The 21,526-nt window shown below is 42.7% G+C and overlaps 1 protein-coding gene across 3 annotated transcripts in view; it reads right to left on the bottom strand.

Annotated features, from left to right (window-relative positions):
- RNF125 (ring finger protein 125) overlaps positions 1-21,526 on the bottom strand; it is a 93,852-nt gene that overhangs the window by 70,558 nt on the left and 1,768 nt on the right. The window lies entirely within an intron of this gene.

Below are 21,526 nucleotides of genomic sequence, written 5' to 3' on the forward strand. Positions count from 1 at the left end.
ACCTTTTTGTAAAAATGAAAGAATGTGTTAGAGAATGCAGGTATAGGTACATTAAAGACTTGCCTGAGAAATTTATAAGGGAGACTGGATCTGTCTTGTGATAATCTGATAGTCTCTAGAGAATTACTTAAACACATTAGCTGTGATCTGTACCAAAGTAAATAACTGTGCAGAGACAACTGTGGAACATGGATATTACCAATACTTATTCTCCTTTGATGTTTTTATTAACAGAATTTTTAGGCACGCCCAGTTGAATTCCAAGGAGACTTGATATGACTGGGCTGAATCATCTCATCATCTCATCTCATCTCTCAGTTGCCTTTCCATGCCAGCAGCCTTAAAGTAAAATCCACATATAGGTGAAGGCAGAATGATTAAGATGGGGAGAAGTAACTGTATAATTCAGACTACACTCCTTTGTCCTGAACTACCAAAATATTTGAATACATAAAGTTTTGTTGTTGTTTGCTTCGTTTTGGAAACAGGAAATAGCAGGTTTGTGATGAGGATTCCTGTGTCCTATGTGGGGTTCAAATCCCAACTCCAGCTCCTGAATCTAGATTCCTGCTAGAGCATACCCTGGGAAGTATTAGGGATGGCTCAAGTAGGTGGGCTCCTGACACTCACACGGGTCGAGTTTCCTGTTCCTGGCTCTGTCCCTGCCTAGGACAGCTATCATGGGTATTTGGTAGGGAATCAATAGATGAGAACTCTGCCTCTGGCTTTTAAGCAAATTAAAAAGTAAATTAAATACACAATGGAAAATGCAATGAAGGCATTTTGCTCAGAAACAAGAATCCTAGTTTTACCTAGTTTTCATGTTATAACATAGCTTCTATTTACATCTTTGTTTTAGTAATATTACTATCATTAAGATTTTAACTTTAAATGGCTAGCAGCCACAACCTAAATTTGCAGTGTCACTAGGCCAGTGAGCAGAAAACAGGGCTAGTAAATGATTAATAAATTGTTATCTAAGAGGAAGAAGAGGGCTCAGAAAGAAGATGTGAACTAGGTCTTGGTTTTCCTCTATGCATGGAAATATGGATGCAAAAAGACGTAAGTATTAATGGTGCAATCTCTTAAGCAGATGCTTGGGATGCTGGCCTTATCTCAGGCCCCTGCTCACAGGGGGCCTCAGATCTGACCCTACTTCCTGTTAACACACCCGGGAGACAACACATGATGACCTAAGTAGTTGGGCCCCTATGACCATGGTGGGAGACCTAGATGGAGTTTCTGGCTCCTGACTTCAACCCTGCCCAGCCCCACCTGTTGCAAGTATTGAGGAGTGACTGACTCATCGGACAACATATCTCTCACTGGGCCCAGCATGGTGGCCTTAAGGCTAAAGTCCTCGCCTTGCACGTGCCGGGATCTCATATGGGCACCTGTTCTAATCCCGGCAGCCCCGCTTCCCATCCAGCTTCCTGCTTTTGGCCTGGGATCCCAAAGCTTTGGGATTCTGCACCTGCGTAGGAGACCTGGAAGAAGCTCCTGGCTCTTGGCTTCGGATTGGCACAGCTCCAGGCATTGCAGTCACTTGGGGAGTGAATCATCAGACGGAAGATCTTCCTCTCTGTCTTCTCTGTATATCTGACTTTGCAATTAAAAATAACTAAATCTTAAAAAAAGAAAATATCTCTGTCTCTATCTTCAAATTAATAAGCAAATAAATAAATCCATCCTTGGGACCCTGCACCCGCATGGGAGACCCAGAGGAAACTCCTGGCTCCTGGCTTCAGATCAGCTGTGCTCTGGCCATTGAGGCCACTTGGAGAGTGAACCAGCAGATGGAAGATGTTTCTCTGTTTCTCCTTCTCTCTCTGTATATATCTTTTCAATTAAAAAAAAAGTTAAAAAAATTTTAAGAACCTCTTAAGCATATTTGTGACTATACTTCATGTGAATCAAAGTATCAGTTGCCTTAATTTAACTTATAGATACGTATCAATGAGTTGCTCTCTTCAGTTATATCTCTTCAAACTTTCAGATTTCTTTGAAAATTCACAAATATGGGCCCGGCGGCATGGCCTAGCGGCTAAAGTCCTCGTCTTGAAAGCCCCGGGATCCCATATGGGCGCCGGTTCTAGTCCTGGCAGCTCCACTTCCCATCCAGCTCCCTGCTTATGGCCTGGGAAAGCAGTCGAGGAGGGCCCAAAGCCTTGGGATCCTGCACCCACGTGGGAGACCTGGAAGAGGTTCCAGGTCCCGGCTTCGGATTGGCGCGTACTAGCCCGTTGCGGCTCACTTGGGGAGTGAAACATCGGATGGAAGATCTTCCTCTCTGTCTCTCCTCTTCTCTGTATATCCTGCTTTCCAATAACAATAAAATCTTTTAAAAAAAAATTCACAAATATATTGATTCATTAGAAAATACATGATTAGGGCCCAGCGTGATGGCATAGTAGTTAAACTCCTCGCCTTGCACGTCCGGGATCCCATATGGGCACTGGTTCTAATCCCAGCAGCTCCACTTCCCATCCAGCTCCCTGTTTGTTGCCTGGGAAAGCAGTCCAGGATGGCCCAAAGCTTTGGGATCCTGCACCTGCGTGGGAGACCTGGAGGAAGAGACTCCTGGCTTCTGGCTTTGGATTGGCTCAGCTCCAACTGTTGCGGTCACTTGGGGAGTGAATCATCGGATGGAAGATCTTCCTCTATGTCTTTCCTCCTCTCTGTATATCTGCCTTTCCAATAAAAATAAATAAATCTTAAAAAAAAAAAAGAAAATACATGATTAAGGGGCCAGAATGGTAGGGTATCAGGCTGGTCCTCTGCCTGTGTCACCAATATCACATGTGAGTGCCAGTTCATATCCCAGCAGCTTCACTTTTGAGCTAACTCCCTGATTTTATGCTGGGAAAGCAGTGGAGGATGGCTCAAGTTCTTGGGCCCTGCACGAACAAGGGAGACCTGGGGAAAACTGCTGATTCCTACCTTTGGATTGGCCCAACTTCAGTCCTTGTGGCTATTTTGAGAGTGAACCAGCAAATAGATTCTCTCTTTCTCTCTGTCTCTCCTCTCTGCAAATCAGCCTTTCAAATAAAAATAAATGTTTTAAAAAACACATAGCAAAAAAATAATGAATTAGGAATAATAATTAAGCAAATATTATCTGATTGCTGAACTATTAAGTTAAAATGAAAAATAGGATATTTTATTGTATTGGATTGTTTAGGCTGTGATAACAAGCAAACTGGGTAACTTACACAACACAACTTTATTTTCTCATACTTGTGGAGCCTAGGAAGACTAAGGTACCAACAGGGTCAATTTCTGGTGATGAAGAAATGGTGCCCCTGCATAGTGCCTCGAATGCAGAGGCTAGACACCTTCAGGTCCTTGTCTCTACTCTCTCCCAGCTGCCCTTTGTTAGATTAGGATGTCCTTGCCCTGTCTTTGTTATTGCAAATCAGTCTCTAAAATCAACTCACTGACTGAAGGAGTGATGTAGCTGGCCCTCCCTAGTCCCTGTTCAAGCGACTCAAGAGGTCATTTCTCTTATGTAGAAAACTTCTTGATGTTTAGTCTTGTCTTGAGGGGTTTCTTTTCTAGGCTTTGTGGAAGAAGTAATGGTTACCTGACTGACTGAAGTCCACTTTGCCATTATCAAAATTCCCAAAAGAACACAATATCACCATTCAGTCGAAGGAGGTGTAGGAGCATTGCAGATGAATGAGAAAACGTAGACAGAAGCTGAGCATGCACCTCTCAATTGCAGGATCAATCTGTAAGAAAGTTTACCCCAAAGCTTTCAAGTATCATAGGCATTAAGCAATACCTGCCCGGCTCCTTGTTCTGCACTTTGCACTAAATAACTATTGTCTTTCACCAACCTGGTGTCAGTAATTGGTTTACTATGTGCTGGGTGAGCAGATCGAGTTTTGGGAGTGTTCCATAAGAGTAAGTGCTCTCTACCTCGCTAGCTAGATCACTAGCTTCTTGCTCTGCCTGTACCTAGCCTTGCCTTGATGGGGAGGAATTATGCATTCCAGGAAAGAAAGCAAGTGAGCCCTCTGATGTCTCTTTTTATAATGGTGCTAGTACTGTTGGATTAGAACCTCAACTTTGTGACCTTGTCAACCTTAATTACAAGAGAAGCTCCTAAATCTGATTGGAGGAATTGCTATATAGAACTTCTGCACACTGGGTCCACTTGCCTGATATGCAGAAAACCAATCTTGGTTGTGGGAATCTTGGTTGTGGAAGAAAGGAGGTGTTTATTGCAAAGCACTAAGCAAGGAGTTGGGCTGTTTTCACTTAATTCCTGGGCTCCCCAAGAGTTTAAGGGGTAAGTGTTTTTATAGACTGAAGTTGAAGCTGAGAGGTGCAAGTTTGTCTGTGTCCAAGTTCCTGATTGGAGAGCAGTCTTCCTTACCTCCGCATCCTCAGCACTGGTAATCAGTATTGTGTCCTTTAGGGAATTTTGATGATGGCTCTGTGGACTTCAGGCAGCCTGGGAACTAAATGCAAGTGATAGGTTCTTCTTCTTGCTCCAGGCCTGCAAAAGAAACTCCTTGAGATAAGACTAAATATCTAGAAGTTATCTGTTGGAGAAGCAGATGACCTCACCAGTCCAGCCGAGCAGCTGCACCACTCCCTCTGATCATTGGGTTAATTTTAGCAACTAACTGATTTGCAGTCATAAAAGCACGGTGAGGAAACTTTAAAGTACGGGAGAGACGCTCGGAGACTAGTACCTAATGATACCAGTGTGTGTCCTAGGTCCTGTTTAGCTCCTCAGTTTCTGTGGCTTTGGTCACTCTGGCCACACTCAAGATAAGATTTCAACATATGAAGTTTTGTGGAGACTATACAGTTAATTATATTTATGTACAGTTCATAATGTTAGGCAACACGGTAGACATTAGCCTTTGTGTGTTAAGAGGGGCTCAAGAAAATGGGAACTTTTAAGATTTACTTGAAAGGCAGAGAGAGAGAGAGAGAGAGAAAGGGAGAAAGAGATCTTCCATTCTTTGGTTCACTTATCACAACAGCCAGGGCAGGACTAGGCTGAAGTCAGGAACCTCAAACTACATCTGAGCAGGTGGCACGGACCAAAATCATCTTCTACTACTTTCTCAGATAACATGGGCAAATGTATGGAAAGGTATGGGCAAATGGAGCAACTGGGACTCAAATCAGTGCCAGTGCGTGGCTTAATTTGCTGTGCCACAATCAGTTCCCAAAACAGGGATTTTTAAAGAAAAATGGGAGTGTGTGTGTGTGTGTGTGTGTAATACTTGCGTTGGAATGAAGACAAATGGGGAGGAATGTAAGGAGTAATTCGAATATCCCACCCTGGACCCGGTGCCATTTCCTCTTCCTCACAGCTTACGAAATTTGTGCTGGTCTAGCCATCCACCAATCAAATGTAACCTGGCATTCCACCTGAGACTCCCACCCCCAATCTTCCAGCCCCTTCCCCAACCCCGCCCACTCACCAATCATCCCCAGGAGTTCACGTGCAAGCACCAATCCCCTGGGGCCTGCCCTCAATCCCTCCCAATCCCCACCCCCCACACCTTGCACACAAAAAGACCCCCAGGTGCGGCGCTCGCGCGCTCTCTCTCTCTCTCTCTCTCTCTCTCTCTCTTTTTTCCTTCCGGCCTCCCTTCCCCCCTTCCCCTCTTCCTCCTCACCTCTCCACCACCTCCCCGTTCCTGCCCCACTGTAATAAACCTCCTAAGATACCATATTGCATCTGGTGTTTTCAGCTCCCGGTAAAGAACCAGGTTGCGGGAATTAGCTGTGCGTAATAACATCCTAATATCGTATGAACTAGAACTCAAACTGTTTTAAATAACTAACAGGGGTGGCCCACGCCACATCCAGGAACTTCTTCCAGGTTTCTCACATGGGCGGCAGAAGCCCAAAGATAGGCCATTTTCTGCTGTCTTTCCCAGGCTATTAGCAAGGATCTGGATGGGAAGTGCAGTAGCTGGAATTCAAACTTGTGCCAATAAGGGATGTCCTCTCTATGGGTGGTGTCTTAACTCACTGCACCACAGCACTGGCACTTCAGAGACTTTCAGAATGGAGCCAGGAGTCCATCAGGAGGTGGAGCTTATGCATGATTCCACTCAGTGTCTGGAACCCGAATCAGGATCACCTCCAGCCCCTGCTGCACATGGAACAGCCCATCACTGTGCGCCCTGAGGCTCAGGATGCCTATCAAGAGATTTTATAGATAGTTATATTCCGTTTGTGCATTTTTTGCTTTATCTTCTATCAGTCATGTAGGCCATGTTCCTGTCAACACGGCATTCCTTCAGATCAATTCCACCTTCCCAGGATCACTACTGATTCAGAGCTCTCGGAGTTTGTCTTTCCAAATTGCAATCCCTAAAGCCTCAAGTAAAATCCTATTTGCTTCACAGCTCTGAGTCTAAATTGACAAAAAACGAAATACATACACTTGCTAAGTACAGTATTATGCAGTGTACCAATATGCAAAAATTAGTCATATTTCAATATAACAGGAAGTCAGAAAGTGAAAAAAGTGTATTTATAATAACACTGCAACATATTAAATGTCTAGTGTAAATTTAACCAAACATATGTAATACCGCCTCACTGAGAAATACAAAATGCTGCTGGTAAACATTAAGCAAGAGCTAAATAAATAATGTAAGAAATTATGTTCATGAATTAACATAGTCACTCTTGTCAAGATGTTAGTTCCTTGCAAAGTAAATTATAGGCTCAGTACATTCAAATTCGTCATTGAGTATTTTTATAGAATATAAAATACAGTGGAGTATTTTTATGGAAATTGGCAAACTGAGTCTAAAATTTTAAAAAATGTAAATGGTCTAGAGTAGCCAAAATAGCTTTCTTTAAAAAAATTTTTTTAAAGATTTATCCATCTATTGAGAGGTACGGTGACAGAGAGAGAGGGAGAGACAGAAAGAGATTTTCCATCCACTGGTTCACTGCTCAAGTGGCTGGCATGGCTAGGGCTACGGCAGGCTGAAGCCAGGAGCACAGAGTCCCTCCAGGTTGCCCATGTAGGAGGCAGAGACCCAAGCACAATGCTGGCCCCTCTTTTTAGTTTCTCAATTCACAGTTAGAACATCAGTCCAGTAATAAAAGTGGAACAGTGGAAATTCTTTTTTCTTTTCCCAGTGAAGGCTTTCAAAAAGCTCATCATCGAAGGCTTTTTTGTCAGTGTTTTGTTGATAATGTTTACAGAAGGAATGCATTTATTGCTCTTCATTTTCTGAGAGCTGTCAACAGAAGTAGGTGTTTTCACATGAATGGACATTAAATTTTATCAAATACTCCAGACATTTACTGAGATTATTGAATAATTTTGCCCTATATTTCATCGTTATTTTGTTATTTTTACAAAAGATCTATTAATGTACTGGAAAGGCTGACTTACAGAGGAAGAGACAGAGAGATCTTCCTTCCACCCTCTGGTTGACCCCCCAAAATGACTGTAACAACCCTGGCTGGGCCAGGTCCAAGCCAAGAGCCTGGGCTGTCTCCAGGTCTCCCATGTGAGTGGCAGAAGCCCCAAAACTTGTATCATGATATCACTGACACAAACTGGTTTGGTTATCACCTTTATCATTTTATCCCACTCACCACTAATTCAGGAAGAGTTTGCTTCTAAATGTCTGTCTAATCTAAGTTTTCTCCATCTCGACACATGCCGTTCTATTCCAACAGCATTCTTCATTCTTGTCTGGATTACTATAAAGCCAGATAGGTGAACTCCCAGCATCCTCTCTGACTTTCTTTCATCCATTAGCTATATTCAATCTAGAGTAATCTTTTTTTTTAAAGATGTATTTTATTTTTATTACAAAGTCAGATATACTGAGAGGAGGAGAGATAGAGAGGAAGTGGAGCTGCCGGGATTAGAACCAGCGGCCATATGGGATCAAGGCGAGGACCTTAGCCACTAGGCCACGCTGCCGAGCCCTAGAGTAATCTTTTTAAAAATGTACATCATGTCATATTATTCTTTATTTTAAAACTTAAAATGGCTTCTTGTTTCCCTCAGGAGAAAGCTCAAATTTCTTTTCTGTTTTTAAATATTTATTTGAAATACAGAGAGAGGAGAGAGAGAAAAAGAGGGATTGGGAGATAGAGGTTGATTCTCCATTTGCTGTTTTGCTTCCAAATGGCGTCAGTGGCTGCGGCTGATCCATTAAGCCGTCTGAGTCTCCCACAGGAATGGCAGGGACCAAGTACTTGTGCCATCATCTGTTACTTTCTCAAGTGCGTTAGCAGGGAGCTGGACTGGACGGTGAGTAGCTGATTGGAGTGACCGCACCTATATGGGATGCTGGTTTCGCAAGCAGCAGCTTAGCCTGTTGCATCACAACACTGGCCCCACCACAGAAAATCCCACTTCTTAACAAAACTTACAAAAATCACTCAAATGTCAAAAATCATTCAATATGTTTGCAGTCTGTTCTGGACATTAAGACTTGAGACAAGGAATCCTATGAAAACATTTTGGAAGAAAACCAACAGTACATAGAAGCTCCTTATTTAAATAAATGTACTAACGTAACTATAGATGTCATCATCCTAGTTACCCACAGAATTGTAAATGTGGATATTAAAGATAATTACAATCATAATTGTTAACACACTTTAAAATATTCTGTATTCTCATGACTAAAATTGCTATTCCTTCAAATCCTTGCACACTTTGCTTGATACGGAGTTATTTTTTGCTTACCTTTTACTTTTTATATGGACATGTCATCATTTCTTTGCTATTCATTGAAACTATTTGAAAAGAATGTAAATCAATTACACCTTCTTTTAAAATATTTATTTGAAATGCAGAATTACACAGAGAAAGAGACAAAGAGATATCTTGCATCTGCTAGCTTCCTCTCCAAAAGATTACAATGCTCACGATTGGGCAAGCGGAAGCCAGGAGCCAGGAGCTTCATTCAGATATCTCACAAGGATGGCAGTAACCCAAGGAGTTAGGCTATTTTCCAATGCTTTCTCGGGCAGATTAGTAGGGAGATGGATTAGACATGGAACAGCCAGGATCAGAACCTGCATCTACATGGGATGTCCATGTCACATGTAGGAACATACCCGAATTGCCACAACGTTGACAATATCAATTTTGCTTTTGTGTCTATCTAGGAGTGTTATACCTATAATGATCTTTTTACTCCTTTGTCCTCTTCACTTCTCTCTGTTTACGCTTCTTTTTGTTCCCAATTCCAGGATGAAAATACACAAAGAGAATTTGTGAATGAGGCATGTATCTTCATGGCTAAGCATAGTTCAGAACCATGGAGAGCAGCCCACTTGCCAGGAGTCCTAACATGATTATGACAGATAAGGAGTGGTTTTGCCTGAAGTCCCAGGGTTTGGAGCAGAGCCTGAAGTAAATGCTGTGGAATGAAACAGAACCTTTATAGTGGAATCAATTCAAACATAGTGATGAACAATTTCAGTGCTCCTGAAACACAACACCAAATTGCTTTCCAAAGATGAGGCATTAAAAAGCCACTGACAACAGCTTCTGTGGATTGCCTTCATATCTGTCATTTATTGCATACAGGTGACGAAATGATCATCTGTTGTGTACTTAGCCTCAAAACACTCAGAATTTAGCAGGGTAGAATAAGTAAACAAACAAATGATTACATTATAGTAATAGATTCTGTAATATAGTATGCTATGAAACATACTGAGGGATGGTGTAGGTATGAGAGTCAATGAAATAAACTCATGAGAAGGTGACACTTGATTCTTTCAAAACTGAAGTTTGAAGGAATAAGAACTGGGTCGGGGTGGGTGTTGTGGTGTACCATGTTAAGCTTCCACTCGGAATGTTTACATCCCATTTTGCAGGGACTTGTTTGAGTCTCAGATGCTCTGCTCCTGATCCACCTTCCTGGTTATGTGCTTGGGAGGCAGCAGATGATGGCCCAAACACTTGAATCCCAGATATTTATCCATGAGGCAGCAGGTGGTGACTTGAATACTTGAGTTCCTGTCACCCATATGAGAGACCTGGGTGGAGTTAGTTCTTGGTTTTGCTCTGGCCCAATCTCAGCTATTGTGGACAGAAGATTTTTCTCTCTCTCCCTCACTCTGCATTTCAAATAAATAAATAAAGAAAGAAATAAGAATTAATCAGGTGAAGGGGCTAACATTGTGGCTCAGTGAACTGAGCTACCTCTTGGGAAGCTGACATTCCATATCAGAGAACCATTTGAATACCAATTGCTGTGCTTCTGACCCAACTTTCTGTGATTGTATCTGGAAAACAATGAATTGATGATCTAAGCACTTGGATCTTTGACAAATCATGTGGGAGATTCAGATGGATTTCCAGGCTCCTGACATCATCTGGACTTAGCTCTGGCTGTTGCAGGTATTTGGAGGGTAAAACAGCAGATAGAAAAGATGCTCTTTGTTCCTCCCTCTTTCCTTATCCCTGTCTCTACCACTGGCCCTTTCAAAATGAATGAATGAATGAATGAATGAATCTTTTAAGAAGTAATTACCTCATCCGGGTCTCCCACGCGGGTGCAGTGTCTCAATGCATTGGGCCGTCCTCAACTGCTTTCCCAGGCCACAGCAGGGAGCTGGATGGGAAGTGGAGCTGCGGGGATTAGAACCGGCGCCCATATGGGATCCCAGGGTGTTCAAGGTGAGGACTTTAGCCGCTAGGCCACGCTGCCGGGCCCAAGAAGTAATTACCAGATAAAAAGAGGATTATGAAATGGTGATGAGAGTAAAGAGAAATTTTGTATGGAGCTTGTTACCTGTCTCTTCCATAGAACCATCAGTGTTATGTGGCTGTCACTGACCATGGAAATTGCAGCAAGGATAGGCACTTAAAACCAGCTAATCTATTTTAACAAATTAAACCAGAGAAATAGAGGTAATGGTTTTTTATATATTTTAGAGTTGAGACAGCCATATTAATATGTGTGATGCAAAAAATGAGTAAAAGGAGGAAGTCGGGTATATGCAAAAATAGGTGGAGGAAAAGAATTTGGATAAGAAGAATTATATTAGAGAAGAGGCAGAGCTAAAGCAGACAGTAAGAATTCTGACTGAAGAAATCACTATTTCAAGGATTTGCCCATTTGAAAGGCAGCACATGAGAGAGAAAGCAGGAGATAGAAAGAGACATCTTCTGTCCACTGGTGTACCACCCAAATAGCCACGACAACCAGGACTGCACCAGAAGCCAGGAATTCCATCTGGGTCTCCCATATGGATGGCAGTGACCTTAGCACTTGGGCCATCATCCACTGCCTTCCAGGCACATTGTGAGGAAGCTGAATCAGAAGTGGAGCAGCTGGGATTGGAACTGTCACTCTGATATAGGATGCTGGTGCTGTAAGTTGTGACTTAACCCATTGCATAGCAATATTAGCCCAATATTCAGCCCAATATTTACTACTGCATAGGTACAGTGCATTTTGTTGTCCAATTCTGAGTTTGTGAACATTTGGGTTATTTCCATTAGTTGTTCATCATGAATAATGTTGTTGTGAAGTTTGTGTAAAAGGTTTTGCAAAAACATGCTTTTCCTTCATTTGGGGGTGGGATTGTTAGGTTGCTTGGTAACAATATTTTCAACAATTTGAGGAAGTCTTGTATGTGCCCACGAGCCATTTATGAAGGTTCACATTTTCCATGTTCTTTCCATATTTGTTACTTTCTTTTTGATTACAAGTATTCTATTTGTATAAATTGGTACCTTACAATGATTTTATTTTCACTTCCTTAACAGTTTAAGTTCTCATGGGCTTACTATACATAACTTTTGAAGAAATATAGATTTATATCATTTTTAAAAAAGATTTATTTATTTTTATTGAAAGACAGATATATAGAGGAGGAGAGACATAGGAAGATCTTCTGTCTGTTGATTTGCTCCCCAAGTAACTGCAATGGCTGGTGCTGAGCTGATCCAAAGCCAGGAGCCAGGAGCTTCATCCAGGACTCCCACATGGGTGCAGGGTCCCAAGGCTTTGGGCCATCCTCGACTGCTCTCCCAGGACACAAGCAGGGAGGTAGATGGGAAGTGGGGCCACCAGGATTAGAACCGGCATCCATTGGGATCCTGGTGCATGCAAGGCTAGAACTTTAGCCACTACGCCACTGTGAGGGGCCTCATTTGGCTGTTTTAATCTTCTTATGATTATCTTAATAATTTTTTACATATCCTAAACATTTTCTTCCTATATCTATATCTATATCTATATCTATATCTATATCTGTATCTATATCTATTTGTTTCTCTGATATACAAATCTAGCCTTTGGTAGTATTTATCATATTTTTATGAGCTTATAATAAGATATATACTGCAAATATTTCTTCCATTCTTTTGGCTGTCTTTTTACTTTTATGGGACACAACTTTAAAACTCTGGTAATGTCTAACTTATTTTTTTCTTTTGTTGCTCATGATTTTGGTAATGTATCCAAAGAACTGAGGTAAGAGTTCAACTTCATTCACATAGCTACCCAGTTGTCCTACCACCCTTTATTGAAAAGACTGGTTTTTCCTCATCTACTTGTCCCAGCAATCTATCGAAAATCAGTCAACCTTACATGCCAGGGTTTATTTTTGGGGTTTCTCAATTTTATCTAATCATCCTATATGCCTATCCTACACCAGTAGCACATTGTTGCTACTGTGGCTTTGTACGTTCATAATCAGTGTGAATTCTCCAACTTTGTTCTACTTCAAGACTGCTCTGGCTACTCTCATTCTTATGAACTGTCATACGCAAAGGGGCTTCAAAAAGTTGGTGGAAATACAATCACAAACCCATTGTCCAAAAACTTTTTGAAGTTTCCTCATATATTTTAGGTTCAACTTGTCAGTTTAAAAAAGATTAGATTTGCACTTATTTCATTTGAAAGGCAACAAGATGGTCAAACACACACACACACACACACACACACACACACACACACAAGTGAGACGGAGAGATCTTCCATCTGCAAATGGTTCACTCTTCAAACACTAGCAACAACCCAGGAGGCCAGAACTCAATCCTGGACGCCCCTGCAGGTGGCAGGAACCCAAGCAGGTGAGCCATCATTGCTGCCTCCCAGGATGTGCCTTAGAAGAAAGCTGGGATCAGGGATGGGCTGGCACTAGATCTCAGGGGCTTCACGATGGGATGCACGTGTCTCAGCTAGCTCCTTACCCAGCATGCCAAACACCTGCTCCAACTGCTCAATTTCTGAAGACAAAACAAAACAAAAAACCATCTGACATTTTGATAAGAAATTCAGTGCATCTACAAATCTCGCTATCTCAAGGATGTAAGCCAGTTTAGTGACATTAAGCCAATCTATAAACAAGAGACACCTTTTCATGTGTTTAGTTCTCTCAAATTTTTTTTTAATCTGCATATATTTTTAACCTCTATAGCAAGTGACCTAAATAGTGCACAGCTTTTGGGGACTGCTTAGCAATTGTGATGATGATTCCTTTTATTTTGACCTAGATGAAATCATACTTAATATGTTAGAGATTAGACATTTATAAAAGGGACTAATTTTAAAAGTATCTATTGCCTTAAGTACATTTTTAAAGATTCATTTTATGTTCATATGAAGGCAGAAATAGATGGGAGACAGAAATAGAGATCTTCCATCTGCTAGTTCACTGCCCAAATGGCTGCAATGGTTAGAACTGAGCTGTTCTGAAGCCAGGAGCCAGGAGCCTCTTCTGGGGTCTCCCATGTGGGTGCAGGGTCCAAAGGACTTGGGCCATTCCCTGCTGTTTTTGCAGGCCACAGGCAGTAAGCTGGAATGGAACGGAGCCAGGACACGAATCAGTGTCCATATGGGATGCTGGTGCTGCTGGTGAAAGCTTACCTATTGTGCCATGGTGCTGCCCCTCTTAAATAATTTTTAAGACATAGAAAAGTACAAAAATAGCCCCATAGTAAATTCAATTTAATATATAAGCAGAAGAGATAAAATGAAACATACTCAAGACAAAGTCAGAAAACTGAGCTTTCCCTAGCTGTGTGCCTGCAAGGCAGCTGTGCTCACCAGTCTACTACCAACGTTTCCTAGCTGTGTGCCCGAAGAGGCGTCTCAGCTTCCCTCTTTAGAATGGCTTTCTTGCATGTAAGATGAGATTGTAATGTTTCCTAAATAGGAAGTCATGCACTGGGGCTGGCATTGTGGCACACTTGCAAACCAGCATCCCATCAATTTCTAGTCCCAGCTCTCTCTTACGGTGCCCAGGAAGGCAGGAGATGATGGTCACAGTCCTTGGGCTCTGCCACCCACTCGAGAGGTCTGCATGGACTTCTGGGCTTGCGGCTCTGGCCTGGGTCAGCCTGCCCCAGCCATCGTGGCTACTGGGGAGTGATCCAGCAGACAGTTCTCTGTCTCTTCTTATGTCTCGCTGTAACTCTGCCTTTCAATTAAAATAAATAAACCTTGATAATAAAAGGGAAAGTTTTGGGTGAAGATATCTCTTGTACAACAATGGCACTATGGGTAATGACAGTCCCTTCAGTGGCAGCACATTCGATGACACAGTAGGCTGTCACCACAAATAAATGATAAGCATTGTGGTAGTGTTAATGCTAAGTAGGCTGATTGAGTCATTCCTTGATGTATATATATTTCAAATCATCATGTTGCACATCAAAAACATGTACTGTTTATTTGTCAGTTAGTACAAAATCCTGGGTCCTTGCTACCGATCTATAATATGGAATGTGACTTTGTACTTTATTTTAAGCCTAAAACTTGAGGATTAAAATTTGTAGAATTGTTTGGAGCTGCTATGATGAATATTCTTTTCTTCCCTCTGTACTTACTCGTTTTCATAGCCAAATACAGTAACTGGAATTCAGTTCTGATATTAACTCTAAGAGCTCTAAAGGAGGAGAATACTTTTAGATGATCCTACTTTGTTGCATATTAAATTAGAGGAAATTTATATGGAACTTAAATATTTAAGTTTAAAACAGAATTAAGAACTTTAGCTTGCAAGTTTGCAGTTATGATTCACTCTTACAAATCCATCTGTTTTAGTCAGAGTTATAATGCTAATAGGGCGTTCTAAACATGCAGTTCATTTTATAAAATAATAAGTATCCCAATATACAGATTGCATATTTAAATCTTCCTTTTTAAAAAGTATTTTAAAGTAGCATAACACAAGATCTTTAAGCTCAATAATCTTCTAAGTTACAAAAAAAATTCGGGGCAACCCCTAACCACTGACAAATAGGTAGATACTGTCTCGGGAACTGTGTACAAATAGGTAGATACTGTCTCGGGAACTGTGTACATACGAAATTAGTATGAGTCTTATGACTGGTGCTCTCTAGCACCCTCTGCTGGTGAAATAAGTGAAATATAATCATGGAAAGAATGATTTGCTCAAATCTTCATATTTCAAAGAATGCAAGAAAACCCCTAGTCCCAGATTTCTACACTTGATCTTAGCCAAAAGACCGAGAAGCAATAGTCCTAGATTTCTTTTTTTAAAGATTTATTTTATTTTTATCACAAAGACAGATATACAGAGAGGAGGAGAGACAGAGGAAGATCTTTTTTTAAAATTTTTAAAAATTATTTTTAATTCATTAATTACATTGTATTATGTGACACAGTTTCATAGGTACTTGGATTCTCCCCACCCCTCCCCAAACCCTCCCACCATGGTGGATTCGACAGAGGAAGATCTTCCATCCGATGATTCACTCCCCAAGTGAGCGCAATGGCCGGTGCTGCGCCGATCCGAAGCCAGGAGCCAGAAACCTCTTCCAGGTCTCCCACGCGGGTGCAGGGTCCCAAGGCCTTGGGCTGTCCTCAACTGCCTTCCCAGGTCACAAGCAGGGAGCTGGATGGGAAGTGGGGCCACTGGGATTAGAACCGGCGCCCATATGGGATTCTGGCGCTTTCCAGGCGAGGACTTTAGCCACTAGGCCACTGTGCTGGGCCTGATTTCTAAGCTTAAATAGTATGAGTCTCAGGAACGAGAAAAACTTTGTGAAGTTATAAACAAAACATTTTTACAATTGCAAACTATTGCAAACTAAAATATCTGTCGATACTTTGAAAACAAGAAGTCATCTATTGGAAACAGCCCAGAATAGGCCATGGAAAGTTTCCCACTGGCATGCATTTGGCATGGGTCAGGAGCAGACCAGGCTGAATCAGTTCATGTCATCCTCTGGCAAATCTGATCACCAGAACAGAGTGTGGAATGGGCCGGGTTTGGTTGCGACAAAACCAGTACACATTATGGAACGCCAGGGCGTGGTTGCCTGCACTGGATATGAATGCAGCACCCATCCAGCACACGTGAGATCCAGGAAGGGAGGGGCAGAGCTGGCGGGGGGGTTAAGGGGCTGGTCCCCTCGCTGGACAACCACTCCCACTGGAGAGTGTTGGCTGGGATAGAGACAGACACGACTAAGCAAGGCTACAACACCTGTGCGCTGCATGTGGACTAGATCAGGGCCACAGCATCAGCTGGCAGAAGCTGGCACTGGGGACTAATTCTGTCGAGTCAAATCACAGGACCACCTAAAGAGTGCATAAACCGGAACAGAGAGACCTGGGAGGGAAAAAGTGGTTCCCCCTTCTTGGGTCACTATTCCCGTGGGAGGGCATGAAAACTAGGACGGGGGCTGGGATGGCTAGATAGAGAGGTACTCAACAATATCTGTGAGGGCTGGATGGTTGAGTTGGCTAGATAAAACTAAGCTTCAATACCCATTGACAAGCACCAGAGCCAAATGGGATGGGGGACAGATTGGTCTCCTGCTACACATACTGGCAAACCAGGGTAGGGGGCGGGTCTGGTGGGGGTTATTGTGGGTCGCCCCAACTAGGCTGCAGCTCCCACTGGTTGATGTAAGGGCCGAACCAGACTGGACTGCAACACCCATTGGTTCCAGTGCAACTCGGGACTGAAAACAGAACCAACACAGCAATTGCAACCACCAGCTGATTAGGGTGATGGACTGTGCCGGGCCCTGTGCTTGCTAGAACATACAAGCAACTAATCTGGGAATACCTCAAAGTATCTTTGGAGATCTCCCCACTTGAACTGCTGGACTCAGAATTCTAACCAAGAAAAGACAGAAGACAGAATAGGACAATCATTCATCTCAGCTACATGTTGGCAGCGAAATATGGGACAAATGGAGACTTCATGATGGACCATATCAATCAGTGGACGACCTCATCGAGCGAAACTGGCAGTGACTCATAACTGGAGAACTATTAACTCCACTTGAGCACATATCTCAGAGCATGCCCCACATCCGGGACTTGGGGTGGGCGGGAAACCGGGTGGGGCTTCTCCCTCAATATCCCCTTTTACCTCAGATACATGATGGAAACAATATGGACATAATAGCATTGCCCACCTCCCTATCCCCCTGAACCTTTTTTTTTTTCCTCTCTCTTTCTTGTTTTTCCTTCAACTATAGTTAACTATGTAAAGATTGTCAACAACAATACAATAAAATGGATTATAAAAAAAAAAAAAAAAAACTGAATTTAGGAAGCCCCAAAAACGTCTGGGGTCAAGCTGAGTTGTGCTTCTGACTTTAGTGCTATCTTAGGGCAAGTTAATTAACTGCTCTGGGTTTCTCATTTTTGCTTCTGCAAAGTTGGTGACATTCGTGTCCCTTAGGGTTTGTGTGATGACCTGAGGTAATAGATATCGCAGGTAAAGAACTATGCTCAGTCCTGGGGATCAACAGTGGTGATGTTTCTATTCACAAGTGGTGGAGATGCTTTTCCTGCATTGTTCATCCTCTTAAATGTTAGTCACAGCCACTGTCAGAACAGACTCATATCACTCATACAAAATAAAATAATGCATGAAAATGTGGACAACATGATGTACCAAAATACAAAAGTACTTCATGGCTGATACCATGGCACAACAGACTAGTCCTCCACCCAAAGCAGCCAGCATCCCTTATGGGTGCTGGTTCATGTCCCAGACACTCCATTTCCCATCCAGTTCTGTGCTTGTTGCCCGGGAAAGCAGTGGAGAATGGACTGAGTCCTTTGGACCCTGTACCCACATGGGAGACCCTGGCTCCTGGCTTCGGATCAGCTCAGGTCTGGCTGTTGTGGCTCTTTGGGGCGTGAATCTAAAAATGAAAGACTTTCTCTATGTTTCCTCCTCTCTGTAAATCTGCTTTTCCAATAGAAATAAATAAATCTTTAGGGAAAAAAAATACTTAAAAAAACCCGCATGCAGTTTGGAATACTTTGGTGCCCTCCAAAATAATTCTAGTATCCACTTGTAGTTTTCTGATTATATTCATTTTTCATACATGTAAACATTTGTTTTTAAAAGATTTATTTTTACTGGAAAGGCAGATACACAGAGTGAAGAGACTAAGAGGAAGATGTTCCTTCTGCTGGTTCACTTTCCATGTGGCTGCAATGGCCCAAGCTGAACTAGCAGTCATGAGCCTCTTCTGGGTCTCCCACACAGGTGCAGGGTCCCAAGGCTTTGGACCATCCTCTATTGTTTTCCTAGTCCACAGGCAGGGGGCTGGAAGGGAAGTGGCGCAGCCGGGGAACTGGCACCCATATGGGATCCTGGCTCTTTTAAGGTGAAGATGTAATTGAGCCATTGTGCCAAGTTCACATGTAAACATTTTTTTTTTTTACCACCAAAGTAAAGTGACGAACTTGTCAAAGTGACTTTGAATAAGACAAGTGGCTAAAACAGCCAAAGCTGAGCCGATCTGAAGCCAGGAGCTAGGAGCTTCTTCTGGGTCTCCCACTTGGGTGCAGGGTCCCAAGACTTTGAACCATCTCTACTGCCTTCCTTGGCCACATGCAGGGAGCTGGAGGGAAGTGGAGCTGGACAGGAACCAGCACCCATATGGGATGCCGGCACATGCAAGGTGAGGATTTAGCCACTGAGCCATGGCACTTCCTCACCGATTTTATGCCCAATCATCCCAGAAGAGTGTCAGACAATCCCTAGATCCTTAGAATTTAGCAAATAGTATACAGATACAGGCCTTAAAAGATCACTCTGCCCCTACCTTGCTCATCTCTCAGGGATGGCCTTGAGGGGTACTGATTAAGGAATATCCTTCTAGTAGATGCAGATCAGCTTGGCTGGTCATGGAATTCATTCCATTCACTGGAGAACTGGGTTTTTGCTCTCCTGTACAGTGACCATTGCTTGAAGATACTTCAGAAAGTTCATAGAAATGTGGGATATGTTCATGCAGATGCCAAAAATTGTGGGATTCATGCATCGGGGTTTTTTTTTTTTTTTATATTTATTCCCATGAACTTTTGGTAGTACCCTTCCAAAAAGAGTAGTCTCTCTTTCAAAAATGGGATTGAGATTTTCCTGTTTTGTTTTTTTTTTTATTTTTGACTTGGGTTTTCGTTTAAAATTTGCTATTGGTGATAGGCCCATGAAAATCCACGTGTGGATCTGACCGAGAGAAGCATGTGTCATCCAGAGATCCCTTGGTTTGGAACTGAGTCTGTAACCGGATGTGACTTTTGCTGATCTGCCTTTGGGTAGGAGATGAGTCTATTTTCAGTTTAGACAGTGGTAATTACTGAGTCCAGGCATACTTAGAATCATGTGGCAAGTGTGTGTACGTGGGCTGCAAAGCCAGTGAACGGCTTGAGATGTAAAATGGGTATTCTTTTTGTCTGACAGGTGAACAGGATTAACTCCCTTTTCTTTAACATTGTGTATTTATTTATTTGTAAACTAGAGACACATACACACACAGAGAGAAAAATAAGAGATCTTCCTGCACTGGTTCACGCCCCTAATGCCCATACAGTCAGACCTAGTCTAGGCCAAAGTTAGGAGCCAGGGACTTCACCCAGATCTTCCATGTGAGTGGCAGAGACCCAAGAACTTGAGTTATTATTTGCTGTGTCCCAACTGTGCACATTAGCAGGAAGCTGGACTGGAAGCCAAGGTAGGACTTCAATCCGGACACTCTGATAGAGGATTTGAGTGCCCCACGACACTGTGTCACAACACATACCCATATCTACTTTCCTAGTCAGGATCCTCTATTCCTGTTGGCGAGTATGGAAATATAACTCCATTCCTAGCTAATAAATGTGTTACTTCCCCTGGAAATTAAGAGGCTTAGGGAAAGATATTTCATGAAAGCAGGTCACGTTAGAGCCATTTCCTGGGCTGAGTGGATGGCACTGGGGGACACGGAATTCCACTTCTGCTTGTTTCGGTCAGCTGAGAGGACGTGACCTAGACATGCTGGCAAAGTCTATCACCCAGAGAGTGGCTTCTACCATTTTGAGAATGAAGCCAAACAGAATGACAGAGTCCTGTTTGCTGCACCACCCTAAGATTTGGCCCCTGATTCCCTTATTTGGACAGCTCTTTCTTTCCTTTGAGCTTTCCATGTAGTTATACAAGCTATCACGTTTGCTCTTTGCTCACGCTGGAATGAGAATCCTGAGTTAAAGGCTTGCTCCTAAGGCTACTGAAAATCTCAGCTTCTTCCAGAGGTTTCCACATTTCAAAACATCCCTTGCCAAAAGACAAATCAGGGCAGTATAAGAAAGAAGTAAGTTCTTATAGTCAGGTTCCTCATTGTGGATATGTTGGATTAGATTACCAATACACAAGACAGGCTCAACCACAGGAGGGAACTGAGTCACGAACAGCATGGGTGAACTTCGAAAACTTGTGCCAAATGAGAAAAACCACACATGGCATAGGATTCCATAGCACATGTAAAGGCCAAAATAAGTTAAATGTACCAGCAGAAAGTAAATTAGTGATTGGCAATAGCTGGACGAGCATGGGGGAGCAGAAAGACTCAAAATGGAAACATAATATTAATAGTTTCACAACTTCCTGAACATGGTAGAAATCACTGAATTTTTACTTATACATATTTCCTTTTTTAAGATTTATTCATTTTTTATTGGCAAGTTAGATTTACAGACAGAAGGAGAGACACACACAAAGAGATATTCCATCTACTGGCTCACTCCAGAAATGGTCACAATGGCCGAAGCTGAGCTCATCTGAAGCCAGGAGCCAGGAGCCTCCCACCTGGGTACAGCGACTTGGGTCATCTTTTGCTGCTTTCCCAGGCCATAAGCAGAGAGCTGGATTGGAAATGGAATAGCCAGGATGCGACCTGGCACCCACATGGGATACTGGTGCTTGCAAGTGGAGGATTAGCCCATGGAGACACCTTACGGGTTCCAGGAGTGAATTTTATGTTGCTATTTATATGTATATTAAAAAAATCCACATACGCTAACTTACCTGTGAAAGTCTTCTCAAAGAGTAAAATACAAGTAGTTTAGCTTTCAGTATAAAAGCAAATTGCCGGGCCCGGCGGCGTGGCCTAGTGGCTAAAGTCCTCACCTTGAAAGCCCCGGGATCCCATATGGGCGCCGGTTCTAATCCCGGCAGCTCCACTTCCCATCCAGCTCCCTGCTTGTGGCCTGGGAAAGCAGTTGAGGATGGCCCAATGCATTGGGACACTGCACCCGCGTGGGAGACCCAGAAGAGGTTC

Source organism: Ochotona princeps, chromosome 18, assembly GCF_030435755.1.
Source record: "Ochotona princeps isolate mOchPri1 chromosome 18, mOchPri1.hap1, whole genome shotgun sequence".
Lineage (NCBI taxonomy): Eukaryota > Metazoa > Chordata > Mammalia > Lagomorpha > Ochotonidae > Ochotona > Ochotona princeps.